The sequence below is a fragment of the Psammomys obesus genome, unplaced genomic scaffold, assembly GCF_907164565.1.
Source record: "Psammomys obesus unplaced genomic scaffold, mPsaObe1.curated_primary_1811, whole genome shotgun sequence".
NCBI lineage: Eukaryota > Metazoa > Chordata > Mammalia > Rodentia > Muridae > Psammomys > Psammomys obesus.
In genome coordinates this window covers 26,278,929-26,292,068 of record NW_026585895.1, presented here as the reverse complement: position 1 = coordinate 26,292,068, position 13,140 = coordinate 26,278,929, and the positions used below count along the sequence as shown (strand labels likewise).

The window sequence follows — 13,140 nt, the reverse complement described above, 5'->3', positions numbered from 1 at the left end:
TGCGCAATAGGCTCCTGGAGCGGGACTCCGGCGGGAACTGGGCGGGGCGCGGTCCCGCCCCTCCGGCGGTTCAAGGCCCCCGGCTCCCGCAGCCCCGAGGCCGGACCTCGCGGAGGCGCGGCCGGCAGCTAAGTTTAGGCTACCGGCTCCCTGCAACGGAGTCGGTCCAAAAGCATCGGGGACACAGCCTGGGATGGGGGTACAAAGGAAGAAATGCGTCGTAGAAGCTTCTGCGGAATCCCTGCTCTGGTCGGCCGACTCGCGCTCAGTTCACTGCATAAGTAGATGCATGAGGGGCTGTCTCCCCGGCTGGGGGATGTAGCTCAGTGGTAGAGCGCGCGCTTCGCATGTGTGAGGTCCCGGGTTCAATCCCCGGCATCTCCAGGCAGCCGTGCTTGTTTTTATTCTTTTTTTTCCCCTTCACAATAAAAAAAAAAAAAAAAGATTTTTACTACATGCGTTCTTACAGTTGGCTCACAACCAGAACGCTGAAAAACCAAACAAAGATGCCGGGAAAAAAAATCGGAAACTTTTGGAATACCGGCGCTAGAGATCGCTGGAGAAACAAGTGAAAGGAAAAGTTCAGGAAGGAAAATTTGTAATTCTTTTTCTCAGTAAAGCTAATGTGTTAGAAAATTGAAGGTCCAAAGAAAAGATATGGTTGCATTGGCCGGGAATCGAACCCGGGCCTCCCGCGTGGCAGGCGAGAATTCTACCACTGAACCACCAATGCAGGCATAGAAGCTTATCTTCTCATACTATACTAGGATTTGATTCACTATGAGCCCTTAAATGTTGTTTATGTGTTCATACACTCAAAAAACCAGAAAAAGTAACTTTTTTTTTTGGTTGTTGTTCTTGTTAAGTTTTTTATCTCATTTACAGGCACTCTATTTGAAGATATTTTGCGGATCACAGAATCTTAGGACAGAAAGAGTTTCTATGTGTATCTTTGAGCATGGCACAAAATTCTTAATTCAGTGATTGTTAGATATGACAAACACCACCACTTTAAAATTGTCACTATTCCAACTTTTGTTAAACTTTATGAGGTTTTTTTGTTGTTGTTACTTTATTTTGTTTTGTCTTTGGCAAAGGATGCAAGTGAAGATTTTGTCCTCTGTGTAGGGTTCCATGATCACCAGCCCATTTTCAGATACTTTGGTTCTATATGTGACTGGATGACTGTGGATTTGGGCATCATTGGTCTCTTTTCTTTTGGAAGGCAAATTCCAACAATGTTGAAAGACCTCTGACTAGCCAAGGAATAGTTGAGGAAAAATAAAAAAATAAAATAAAGTAAAATAAAATAAAATAAAAGCTATACTAGCAGTTGCTCTATTCGAGGCTGTGTAAGTTGCAGGTAGACTTCATCCTAGTGAAGTAAATTACCGCAACTTAAAAAAATGATGAAGTCGAGCCTTCCAGGGGGAAGACTGGGACCTGATCGCTATTATTATGGCTGAGGGCTTAGCCACTGCCCACCTGAAATATTGCTCTGTAACTCAGGATGTCATACATTAATAATAGTTGAGTGCAGAAAGAGAGCGATCATACGCAGCCACTGAGATAATGTAAGGGTTCATACGCTGAGACAGTTTCTAGGGAAGTTTGAGTATGGGGGCAAACAGCAGACTCTGAAGGTAGATGAAGAGTAGAATCACAAACAATGAGGAACATAAGGTATTAGAAAACAGGAAAACTTAAGCTCCAATCCCAAGCAACCTGTGAGAGAGCAGGTCAAACTATTTTACCTTTAACATAGTTTGTTCTTTGAAGTGAGAGACATGGGGCAAAATCTGCTTTAAAATATTACTGTTGAAAGGACTTGACTTTCCAGTGCTAGTCCAGGCCTGTGAGGAAAGCCACTGCTTCCTTCGCTTGCACCCTGATTTGCCAGCTCATTTTAAGCCACTCAATTATTAGCATTTTGCTTATTAGTTTGTAAGCCATAAATGTAAGAGAAGAGGACTGGGTGGAGGGGAGGAGGATTTGAAAACCTCACATTTTCCTTAATATCTGCAGTCCAGATTGACTCTGTATGTGTGTGTGTACATGAGCAAATCGCATAATTCACATATGAAATTGTCATAACTGAAGCCCATTGCTTTTGTTTATGTGAAAAATAAGAAGCTGGAGATCATGGCACACACCTGTAATCCTGGCACATTGGAGGCTGAAGCAGAGGAGATGGCTTCAAATTCAAAGCCAATGTCATTGATGGCACAAAGGGGGAAGAAAAAAAAAAGAAATTACAAGAAGGGGTTTACGACCATATGAGTGGTTGAAGAGAAAAATGATGATTCAGGAGCTAATGGGTAGAAAATTGAGAAAGTGCCCCTGAGGGGTGTGGGGGCACTGGGTTCCAAAGAAGAGCCAGAAATGCTGCATCGGGCAGTGATTTTGCTGCCCGCACCATCAAAGATCACAAAGCTGAGCAGCTGTGCTGGAGGGTGAGCACACACTCACCCTTCTTCCCCGTCTGGTCTGCCCTCTGTTTCACAGAGATGATCCCCGGAAGAGAGGAAGAGCAAGCACAGGAGTCGCACTGAATTGTGAAATGTTACACAGCGTCCTTGACCATCCTGACCACTGTCAGTGGAACAGACCTGGGCTAATGCTTCAGCAGAAACATCTTTGGGTACCTGCCACGAGTACCAAGCCCAAGGATGGAGCTGGCTTGCCGCTGAGATGCAGTTCGGCTTATACCACCTGAAGGAAGTAAGCCGTTAAGAAATAGCAGTAAGTCAGTATAGTGCACTCAGCAAAGCAACGCCTTTTTTTTTTTTTTTTTAAGCTGTGAGTGATTGTATTGATTTAATACACGCAGCTTATTTCTGTCCCAGGTTAAAAACTAGCCCTGGGGAAATGGAGGAGCCTGTCATTTGGATTGCCCTTTACTGGCTGGGAATTAAATCATTACTTATTCCATTTTAGAATCACAAGTAGTACCCCAAGGCCTACTTTCCTAAGGATGAAAATCAGGGCATGGAAATGAAGAACCCAGGTATAATTCTCACGTGCAGACACTGAGGATGTGGAGACGGTTCCTGGAAGGCCCTGGTCACAGTCATCTGCTTGAGTTTTCCAGTTTTTGGACACGTCTAATTAGTCAACAAGCCTGACTTTCCTATCTTAAAAAAAAAAAAAAATCTGAATTCTGTTCTTATTCCTCATGTCACTGTCTCCTGCTCGGAGCAGACAGTTACCACCTTGCTCCCTAAGCCGAGAACACCAAATTTCCATGCTACATGCAACTAGTAGTTGAATTCTCTCTCTCTCTCTCTCTCTCTCTCTCTCTCTCTCTCTCTCTCTCTTCCCCTCTCTCTCATCTACTCCTCACTTCTCCTATCTCTTCCTCTCTTAATTTTTGAGAACTCCGTTGTTCCTTTATTATTGATCGTAAAATTGAATTTGTTTTAAAGCCCTAGAGGGTATGGAATGACTCATCACCCTTCTGATTCCACTATTTTGGCAAGCATTTCTTCAGAGTCCTGGTGCTATATGACCGGCACCGCCTCTTGACAGAAATGAATGTTGCCTGCCTTCCCTGCAGCTCTCTTCCCCTCAGTTCATGTTGTGTCGGGAGCGTGTATACCCACACATCTATGCAGTAAGTAATCTATGCCTATGGTTCAAAAGTCAGCTAATCTGAGAGCACAGTCATCAAAAAGTGGTCTCTGTCCCATCTCACCTCAGGAGATACAAATATTAAATGAAAGCAGAGACGGTATATGGTGTTCATGACAGAATACACATGGTTGTAGCTAAAAGCTTTGCTTTTTTTTCCCCCAAAAAAAATTATCTTAGAAAAATTTCTCTTAATATAGACAGCTACATCTTACAGAGGCAGGGAACTCTATGTTCATTCTTTAACTATCTTTCTATAGATGAGGAAATAAGACATTTTTTTTTTTCCATTTCTCAGTTGTAAGTAGTATCCTAAGGCCGAGTTCCCTAAAGATTAAAATCAAGGCATGTAAGTGAAGAATGCAGCCACAATTGTAAGATGCTGGAAGGTGGTGAGAAAGTGCATTTTGTAGAGGCCGGGTCCTTCCTTCAGCCTGGTCCTTAGCAGAGGGTGTCCATACCGATTCCCGTCTCGTGTGGCCATACAGTGCTGCAGCCAATACTTTGAATTCGTGCCACTTTGCACGATGATAACATCTGCAGAATAAATTCCTTCAAGTGAAACCGCTGAGGGAAAGCTGAGTATTTTAAGGCAGAGTATCCCCCTATAGCCCTGTCTGGCCTTAAACTCATGAAACACTGCTTGCCTCTATCTCCTGGGTGCTGGGATTCAGAGGCATCTACCCCCAAGCCAGGACTAACCTGGATGCACTGTTGTAGAATTACAACTCAGAGAAATCTACTTTTTCCACGTTTGTAACACTTCATTATATTAATTACCTTAGCTTGTATTCTATTACTATATTAAACACTATGCCCAAAAGCAGTTTGTGGAGGAAAAGGTTTGTTTCAGCTAACAGTTTACAGTCATGAAGGGAAGTCAGAGTAGGAACTCCAGACAAAAACCTAGAGGCAGGAGCTGAAAGAGAGGCCGTAGAGGAAGGCTGCTTGCTGACTTGCTTTAGGCTCCTATTTAGCTACTTTTCTTATACCTCACAGGACCACCTACCCAAGGATGGCATCACTCAGAATGGGTTGGGTCCTCTCACATCAACCAGCAATCAAGAAAATGCTGTACCAACATGCCTATAGGCTACCATGATGAAGGCATCTCAGTTGAGGCTCCTTCCTCCCTGGTGACTCCAGTTTGTGACAAGTGGACAAAAACGAGCCCGAACATTAATCTTCCATTCCCAAACTTCAGTGGTTTCCAGTTTCAACCATTTTCTGAAATTTTGCTAGACTCAAAGGGGAGTTTTATGAATGTGTAACATATTAGGTTGAATAAGGCTCTGAACTTATTTCATTCTCCTCTCTTGCCATGTTGCAGTTCTTAAGTTTTAAACAGATGTTTTTGTGTTTTCATCCTCCTCGGGATCATGCAAATTAGGTGGACCAGTCCTGGGTATATTGTCTAGACTGACCAAGTACCATCCTCCACATTCTGTTTGTTGGTTTGGTTTTGTTCTTGTTTTTTAATGACAGGGTTTCTCGCTGTAACCTTGGCTCTCTTGGACTCGCTTTGTTGACCAGGCAGGCCTTGAACTTACAGAGATCTTTCTGCCTCTGCCTCCCTGAGTGCTGGGATTGCAGGCATGTGCCATCCTCCTTTTTCTATGCAACCATTTATTCTTGTTTCCATCATCTCTCACATTTGCAATTCTGCCAGCACAGGTGTTCACTGTAGTGGTGCTTGTGGAAACCAACTCAGTGTCCTGTGGGAGAGTAAGAAAGTGAATCCTTATAGCATTTACCCTGGTCTTGTCTCAGAGCAACATGAGAATTTTCAGAAATATTACCCAGTGAATAATATGCACTATGAACTGAGATACAACACTACACTTGGAAAAACTATAAAATCATTTCCATAAAATGTACATGCTTTTCCAGGTCTCATATAAACAACAGGATGTGTGATATTATACACTAAGATAGTTTATGGGAAGACAAAGGAAATGTAATAAAGATATAAAGAAAAAAATAATAACTAATTGGGCATGGTAGCGCTTATCTTTAATCCCAAGACTCAGGAAACGGTCAGGCAGATCTCTATGAGTCTGAGGTCAGTCTAGCTACAGAGCAAGTTCCAAGCCAGCTAGGGCTACATAGTGAGACCTTATGTAAATAAATAAATAGGCAAATAGATAAATAAAAGTATACACACCTGCTAACATACAAATAAGAGAGACTGTGGCCTCATGATAACAACCTATCTATCATGAACAGGAGTGCCATTAGGTTACCTTTTGTGTTCAATGAATGAGTTGCCTCAACAGAAGGAAAAGAGATGAAAAATAAAAATAAAGCAAGTGCTTTCTCATAATTAGTCTTCAGTGTCAGCTTGACTGGATTTAGAATCGCCCAGAAGACATACCTCTGGGAGTGTCGGTGAGAATCTTTCCAGATAGGTTTAACTGAGCATAAAAGACAAACCCTGGTCGTGAGTGGTACCATGGGGATGGGGGCGGGGTGGGAGGGTGTCCGGGGGCGGAGCTGGGATAACAGACTAAATAAACTGGGCAAAGGGAGTGGCCCGCACTGCCCACAGTTTGTCCTGACTGCACAGATGTAAGGAGTCCTGCCAGCACCCTGTTCTGCCCAGTTCACGAACCCCAAAAGACCAGGAATAAACAGACTCCACTGTAAATACATGAGGTTCTTTTTATTGTAAATACAAGCTGCAGCTTGGGCCCACACACCCCCACTGCCAAAGCGGTGGGAGCTGAGAGCCGTCTGCTCAGGTTAGTTGGGTGATATATAGATTCTGGTCCCTCCCAGCATTCCCAAGGCAGGGGCGATTCCTGCCTGGCAATCATCTATTGGTCAAAATTTTGAATTGATTGGCTATAGGAAGGTTCCGAAAACCATTAATGATCTGGTGTCCCTCCCTAGGGGGGGGATGGGCCAGTTTCCTAGCAACTGTATCTCTAGTGGGTGGGGAAAGAATGCAGTATGGCAGGTTCTTCCTCTCAGGGCATTACTGGACTTCTCCACCCACCTAGTTCAGGTCTTAAACTTTAATAATAATGATGGCTGATTTTTAATCTTTTGGTCTCTCAACCCCACCACCTGCGCCTGCCCCCTCACCAGCTACCCCACAAACTGTGACATTAGAAACCTTGTTTAGGTTTCTTTCTTCGGGCATTTTGTCACAGCTTATGACTATAATAATTAACGCATAGATAGCATAACCCTCTATGGGCGAGCCCTGTGCTCTGGAATGGTTCTGACTTCTTTACTGATTTTCTGGGGCTCTTGTATATTAGCAGATCTTGTTACTATTCCTGTTTCCTAACCTTCAGCAACAGTTTTGGCTCCTGTCAGAATATAGCTCTTAAAGGTTTACTGCTTTTGGTTGCTGTTGCGGTAATCTTCTTGTGCTCAAAGAAACTCTTGTCTGCCTGTCTTTTAAGACAAGGTCTTCCTACACAGCCAGTCCCTGCTTACCTCACACTCAAGATTCTCCTGCATCCACGGCGCTGGGCTACCGGTGCCCACAAACCGGGCACAGCCGGAAAGCTTCTCTAGATGTCTCCTTGGTTGGCTCGCTTTCATAATTCCTAATGCAATATGGATGTAACGTCTACCTGGCCGACGTTAGCACCTATCGACAACCACAGCTATACAATAACAAGCGTTTGATAGAGAACCCACAAAAGGAAAAGAAAACCACAAAACAGACCCCTGTTCATAGCTCACAGGAGTAAGCACGCGTGCCAGCACCTTGATATTGAGTCTGTCCTCCAGAATCAAGGCCATAAATTCTGTGTTTTGAGCCATACAGTTACCAAGCCATGTGCTAGGCTGTAAGAGAAAGGAGGCTCAACCAATTAGGAGGACACTGTGGGCTTTCATTTTTGCCTAGGCAGAGGCCATTGTACTTGTGTATTAATAACTTTAGCTTTATTCCTCAAATTAAGCAGTGTCCTGACACCAAAAGTGACAAAGTATTTAATAGCAATAGCCAGGACAGAGGACTGAACTAATTAATTATTAGGTGTGTGTGTGTGTGTGTGTGTGTGTGTGTGTGTGTGTGTGTGTGTGTAGGGGGGTGCCTGAGTGTATGTCTGTGAACCATGCTGGCAGTGGTCAGGAAGGGCTCCTTTTGATCCCCTAGAAAAGGAGTTACATATTCCTAGCTGCCAAGTAGTCAATGAGAAGTGAACCCAGCCCCTCTATAAGAAAATACACACTCCCAAACATGGAGCTGTCTCAGGAATGACTGAATTTGTTTCCAATAATATCCTAGATACTTTTGAGGCGAGGAACTGAGATTCTGAGGTCAGGCAGGTACATGAGACTGTGTTAAAAAGAGAAAAATTAAAAAACAGAATTCAGGGCTTCTTTTATTGAAGACAAATGACCTGGTCGAGGCCGTTCTGTCTTATTTGATTCTTTATGTATTTAGAAAGGCGAAAAAGGTAGGAAACGGTGGCAGCATTCACAGTGGACTGAGACGTGGCCAACACTTGGCTCTATTTATACTATGCTATTTCTTCTTCATTTGCTTCTAGTCTTGTCAAAATTATCACTGGCTACTTCTGTTGTCCTTTACTTAAGATGAAATAGAATTGAAAATTAATTGCCCTTGTGTGTAAATACGTAATTTGTGAATTAAAAAAAAAAAATTTTACAAGCGAAAATAAACTTATTTGTGTGATAGAACTATTTCATGCTTCCTGGATACCTTGATTCTAACTGCCAGTGTTGCACTGGTCAGTATCTGAAAACACTACTCCAATCTACTATTCACAGTTATTTAAAAGTGCAAGAGGGGTTTATGGAAAAGACACTCTCTGATTTTTGAAGTTGCAGTCACACGCATGACACCAGTCAGTAAAGACATGATCATGGGTAATAATGAAGATGAGAGTGATGTTTTGATTTTGAAAAGAAAGCGATTACCAGAGATGTAACTTAAGAAAGCTTAGTAACAAATTGTTGTTGTATGTGTTTGTGTGTTTTCCTTGAGACAGGGCTTCTCTGTGTAGCCTTGGCTGTCCTAGGGCCTACTCTGTAGAGCACACTAACCTCGAGCTCCTGTCTTCTCCAGGTCTTTCAATCTCCCCCTTCTTCCATAAGATTCCCTGCTTTCTGCCCAAAGTTTGGCTGAGTCTTAGCATCTGCTTCAGATACCTTGCCTCCTGTGGAAGGCTCCTGTCCTATTTCCTGTAAGCTCTGTAAAGCAAAGGACATCATCAACAGGACAAAATGACAGCCTACAGACTGGGAAAAGATCTCCACCAACCCTACATCTGACAGAGAACTTAGTAAATATTTTAAAGTATTTAATAATGTTCTAGTAACATTATTAAATTATTATTTAATAATATTATCTCACATTAATATATGTGAGATAATACTACAGCTTTTGGAGGAAGGAGCTTAAAAAATATAATTTTGAGAAATGCTTTTTAAAAACAGCTTTTCTAATCCCCAGTATCACAAGCTAAATGAATAAAAAAAAAAAAATGTAAAAGTAAAACAAGAACTGCTTGCTGTAAATAAGTTTCTCTAATAATTTCTTGTGTAAATGTTACAATTCTAGTTTCATGCTTGTGTGGAGACTAACTAGAAGCAAGTGTAATCAGTAGTCACAAAGGTTACAATCAGAGGCCAAATACAAACGTTAGAGTGCATGGAACTTTAGGGAGGGCATGAAATATTTTTATTTGCACCGTCCATCTTATAGATATTGTTGCAAAAATCTGTGCATGCTTTGTTTATTATTAATCTTGGTCTTTCTAATTTTCTGATTTTGTTATGCATGTGTACACACATACAAATATACATGTGTGTAATAACTCTGACACACTCCCTAGAAAAAGAAACTTGGAGGAGAAATCCATAAGGACTGTTTGGGAATGAGGCAGATGAGAGTTAGACCTCCCTTGGTGCTCATTTTTATACAGCTTTTAATTTTAGACCACTTGGTAGGAACTAGAAAATATCATGAGTGAAGTATTCCAGAAGCAGAAAGACACACATGATATATACTCACTTATAAGTGGATATTAGACATATGATATAGAATAAACACACTAGAGTCTGTACACCTAAAGAAGCTAAGCAAGAAGGACCCTGGGTAAGATGCTCAATCCTCACTTAGAAAGGTAAACAGGATGGACATCAGAAGAGGGAGAAAACAGGGAACAGGACAGGAGCCTACCACAGGGGGACTCTGAAAGACTCTACCCAGCAGGGTATCAAAGCAGATGCTGAGATTTGTAGGCAAACTTTGAGCAGAGGGCAGGGAATCTCATGAAAGAAGGAGGAGATAGAAAGACCTGGAGGGGAACAGGAGCTCTACAAGAAGAGCAACAGAACAGAAAAATCTGTGCCCAGGGGTCTTTTCTAAGACTGATACTCCAACCAAGGACCATGCATAGAGACGACCTAGAACCCCTGCACAGATGTAGCCCATGGCAGCTTAGCATTCAAGTGGGTTCCCTAGTAAGGGGAACAGGGACTGTCTCTGACATGAACTCAGTGGCAGGCTCTTTGATCACCTCCTGCTGAGGGGAAAGGGGGGGGGAGCCTTACCAGGCCACAGAGGAAGATAATGCAGCTAGTTAGTCCTGATGAGACCTGATAGACTAGGGTCAGATGAAAGCTGAGGAGGACTTCCCCTATCAGTGGACTTGGAGAGGGACCTGGGAGATGAGGGAGGGTAGAATTGGAAGGGAATGAGGGAGGGGGCTACATGAGGGATACAAAGTGAATAAACTGTAATATAAAAATATTTTTAAAAATTTAGACCACTGAAAATATTAAAATGGTAAAATTTAATAAAAATTGATGCAGAAAGGAAACTATATTTTGAGTACAAACAGAAACCAGAGTCAGGTGGCATATTAAAATATAACCACAAATACATAAAAGAATTAGCTCAAGTAATTAACACTACTTTAACATAACACTAATTACTGCTTAAAGGGCTTGATCTAAAACAAAGAAATTGCAAAGCCAATAGTGACCTGTGACTGGAGCTAAGTGGAACTGAGAAGGTTTCCAGCCTGGAAAACTGTCTTTAAAAAACAAAGGAAATGCAAAGAGGCCTCAGGTGCTTTGAATGAGGGGCCCTTATCCTGGGGCAGTTAAACACTACGTGCTCAGTAGGTGGCCCTATGGGTAGGTTAAGGAGGTGGGAATTTGCCACCAGCTATTCCCAGTATGTTCTCTTTGCTTCCAGATTGCAGTTTCAGAATGTGAGTTTCAGCTGCTCCAGGCACCTGCTGTATGATGTCCTCCTCAATAAGGACTCCAACCCTCTGGAACTGTAAGGCCAGAATAAACTCTTCCTTTTATACATTTGCCTTGATGGTGGTGTTTCCTCACAACAACAGGAAAGTAGCCAAGACACTGTCCATGATAGGTGTGCCGTTAATAGTAGCACTGGGCATGTCAGCTCTGGAATCATGTTTCTGAGTGACGTTGTGTTGGACCTTGTTTCTCACTTTGGAGAGGAAGATGTAAAAGTTTCCTTTTACATCTTCAGCTGAAGATGAAGCTCACTAGTCAAGCATGTGCTTATGGTGTCTAAGGCCCTGTATTCTAGCCCCAGAACCCTGAGCAAACGAATGAAGGGACTGGGCACTACATGTTAATAGCATTAGGTGGGAAATTATTAGTATAAAATCATGGCTAAGAAAGTGTTCAGGGGTCTGGGGAGATGGCTCAGTCCATAAAGTAGGTATGACGATCGAAGTTGAGATCCCCACACCCACATAGAAAGAAAGAAAGAAAGAAAGAAAGAAAGAAAGAAAGAAAGAAAGAAAGCTATAATTCCAGCTTTGAAGAGGATTGAGATGAACTGATGATCTTCAGGTTTAGTGAAATACTCTGTCTTTAAAAAATAAGGTAGATGAGGCTAGAGAGACAACTCAATGATAAAAACCACTTGCTGTTCTTACAGAGGATACATGTTCGCTTCCCAGGAATCCACTTCTGACCTTTGAGGACACACACACACACACACACACACACACACACACACACACACTCTCTCTCTCTCTCTCTCTCTCTCTCTCTTCAGAGATGAAGATTTAGTTCAGTAGGATTTGTATATTATGCACAAAACCCAGTGTCCAATCCCCAACACTGCAAAAGGAAGGGAAAAGAATATCAATGTCCTATAGTCCAGTGAACTGACCCCATGTCTACATCTTTCTTTCAAAGACCTCATGATTAGCCGGGCGTGGCAGCATATGACTTTTGTCCTAACGCTCGGGAGGTTGAGGTAGGAGGATGTCTATGAGTTTGAGGCCAGTCGGTCTATGTAGCAAGTTTCAGGATGGTCATGACTATCTATGGAGATTCTGTCTCAAAATAAAACAAAACAAAAAAGACATTCATGATATATTGAGGGAAGGGGGCATGAAAACGACAAAGGCTCGTTACAAAAAGGTATTTTATATTAATGTTTTTGCAAGGAGAACAGTGTGTCTAATCATAAGACTCGTGGGATAGGCTAACAGGAATAGTGGTGTGTAAAAAAATGCACATTACCATTGACCAGCTCTGGGTCTGAGCAAGGGCTGATCCTTTCAGCAGGGGCTGAGCCTTTCAGCCTTAGTTTTCCTTCTATTAAATAGATTAACAGTCCACCTTTGCTGGGTCAACTCTTTAAAATGTTAAAGCTGGGTGGGAGTGGCCCATGCCTGTTAGGACCAAATAAAGTGATGACGTGCACAGCAGATTTTAAATGAAAGAGGTTTATTGGATGGAGGTGAAGAGAGAGAGAGAAGGAGAGAGTGAGACATAATGGGGGAAGGGAGGGGACACTCCCACCCCGACAGAGAAAGGGGAGAGGACAGGAGAGTAGAGGGCAAGAGATGAGAAGGCAGGAGAGCAACAAAGTGGCAGGTTGGTCCTTAAAAGGAGCAATGTAACCACGCCTACCAGGTGTGACTACCTGGTGGGTGACACATGATGACATCATAGGTTGCTAGGCAAACCAGAAGCAGGCTGCCTAAATAGTAACAATGCCTTTTTCCCCCAGCAAATAATATATCAGAAGCATCTGCTTTCTCTACACAGAATCAGCACAACAGTAGCCTGGCTACTGATGGCTGGCACCTCCTAAGTCTCTGCTCCTGGATTGGGGTCCTTCCTATGTGTATCCTTTTGTCTCTCCTTCCCTATGAGTACTGAACTTGCTCTTAACCTGCATTCTTGTGATTCTCAACTTCTTTGCATCCTACTTGTCTTCAGCTGGTGTATTTGTTGCTTTTAACCCAATGCTTCCTAAGCTCAGTTCAGTTGAGCCCCTCAGACCCCTTTTTGACTGCTACTGGCCTATTGCATGAGGTCAAGGTAGTGTTTCATACTATTTGACAAAATTCCTTCAGCTATTTTCCATTGAGCTTTCTCTCAATGGGTGTATGATAATGTGATGGGTGAACCTGTTGTTAGTAAATATTTTGATTCTTTTCACCCAGAGCATCAGTAATCCTAGAAGTGTAGATGTGAACAATGATAAGATACCCTGATGGAAACCTCTAGGCTCAA

General features: G+C 42.6%; 2 non-coding genes across 2 annotated transcripts; one reads left to right on the top strand and one right to left on the bottom strand.

The window, feature by feature from the left end:
* Positions 1–312: 312 nt before the first annotated feature.
* Trnaa-cgc (transfer RNA alanine (anticodon CGC)) lies at positions 313–384 on the top strand. Its single transcript has one exon. It is a non-coding gene; the product is annotated as a tRNA-Ala (tRNA).
* A 278-nt stretch (positions 385–662) lies between these two features.
* On the bottom strand, positions 663–733 carry Trnag-gcc (transfer RNA glycine (anticodon GCC)). Its single transcript has one exon. It is a non-coding gene; the product is annotated as a tRNA-Gly (tRNA).
* Positions 734–13,140: the final 12,407 nt, after the last annotated feature.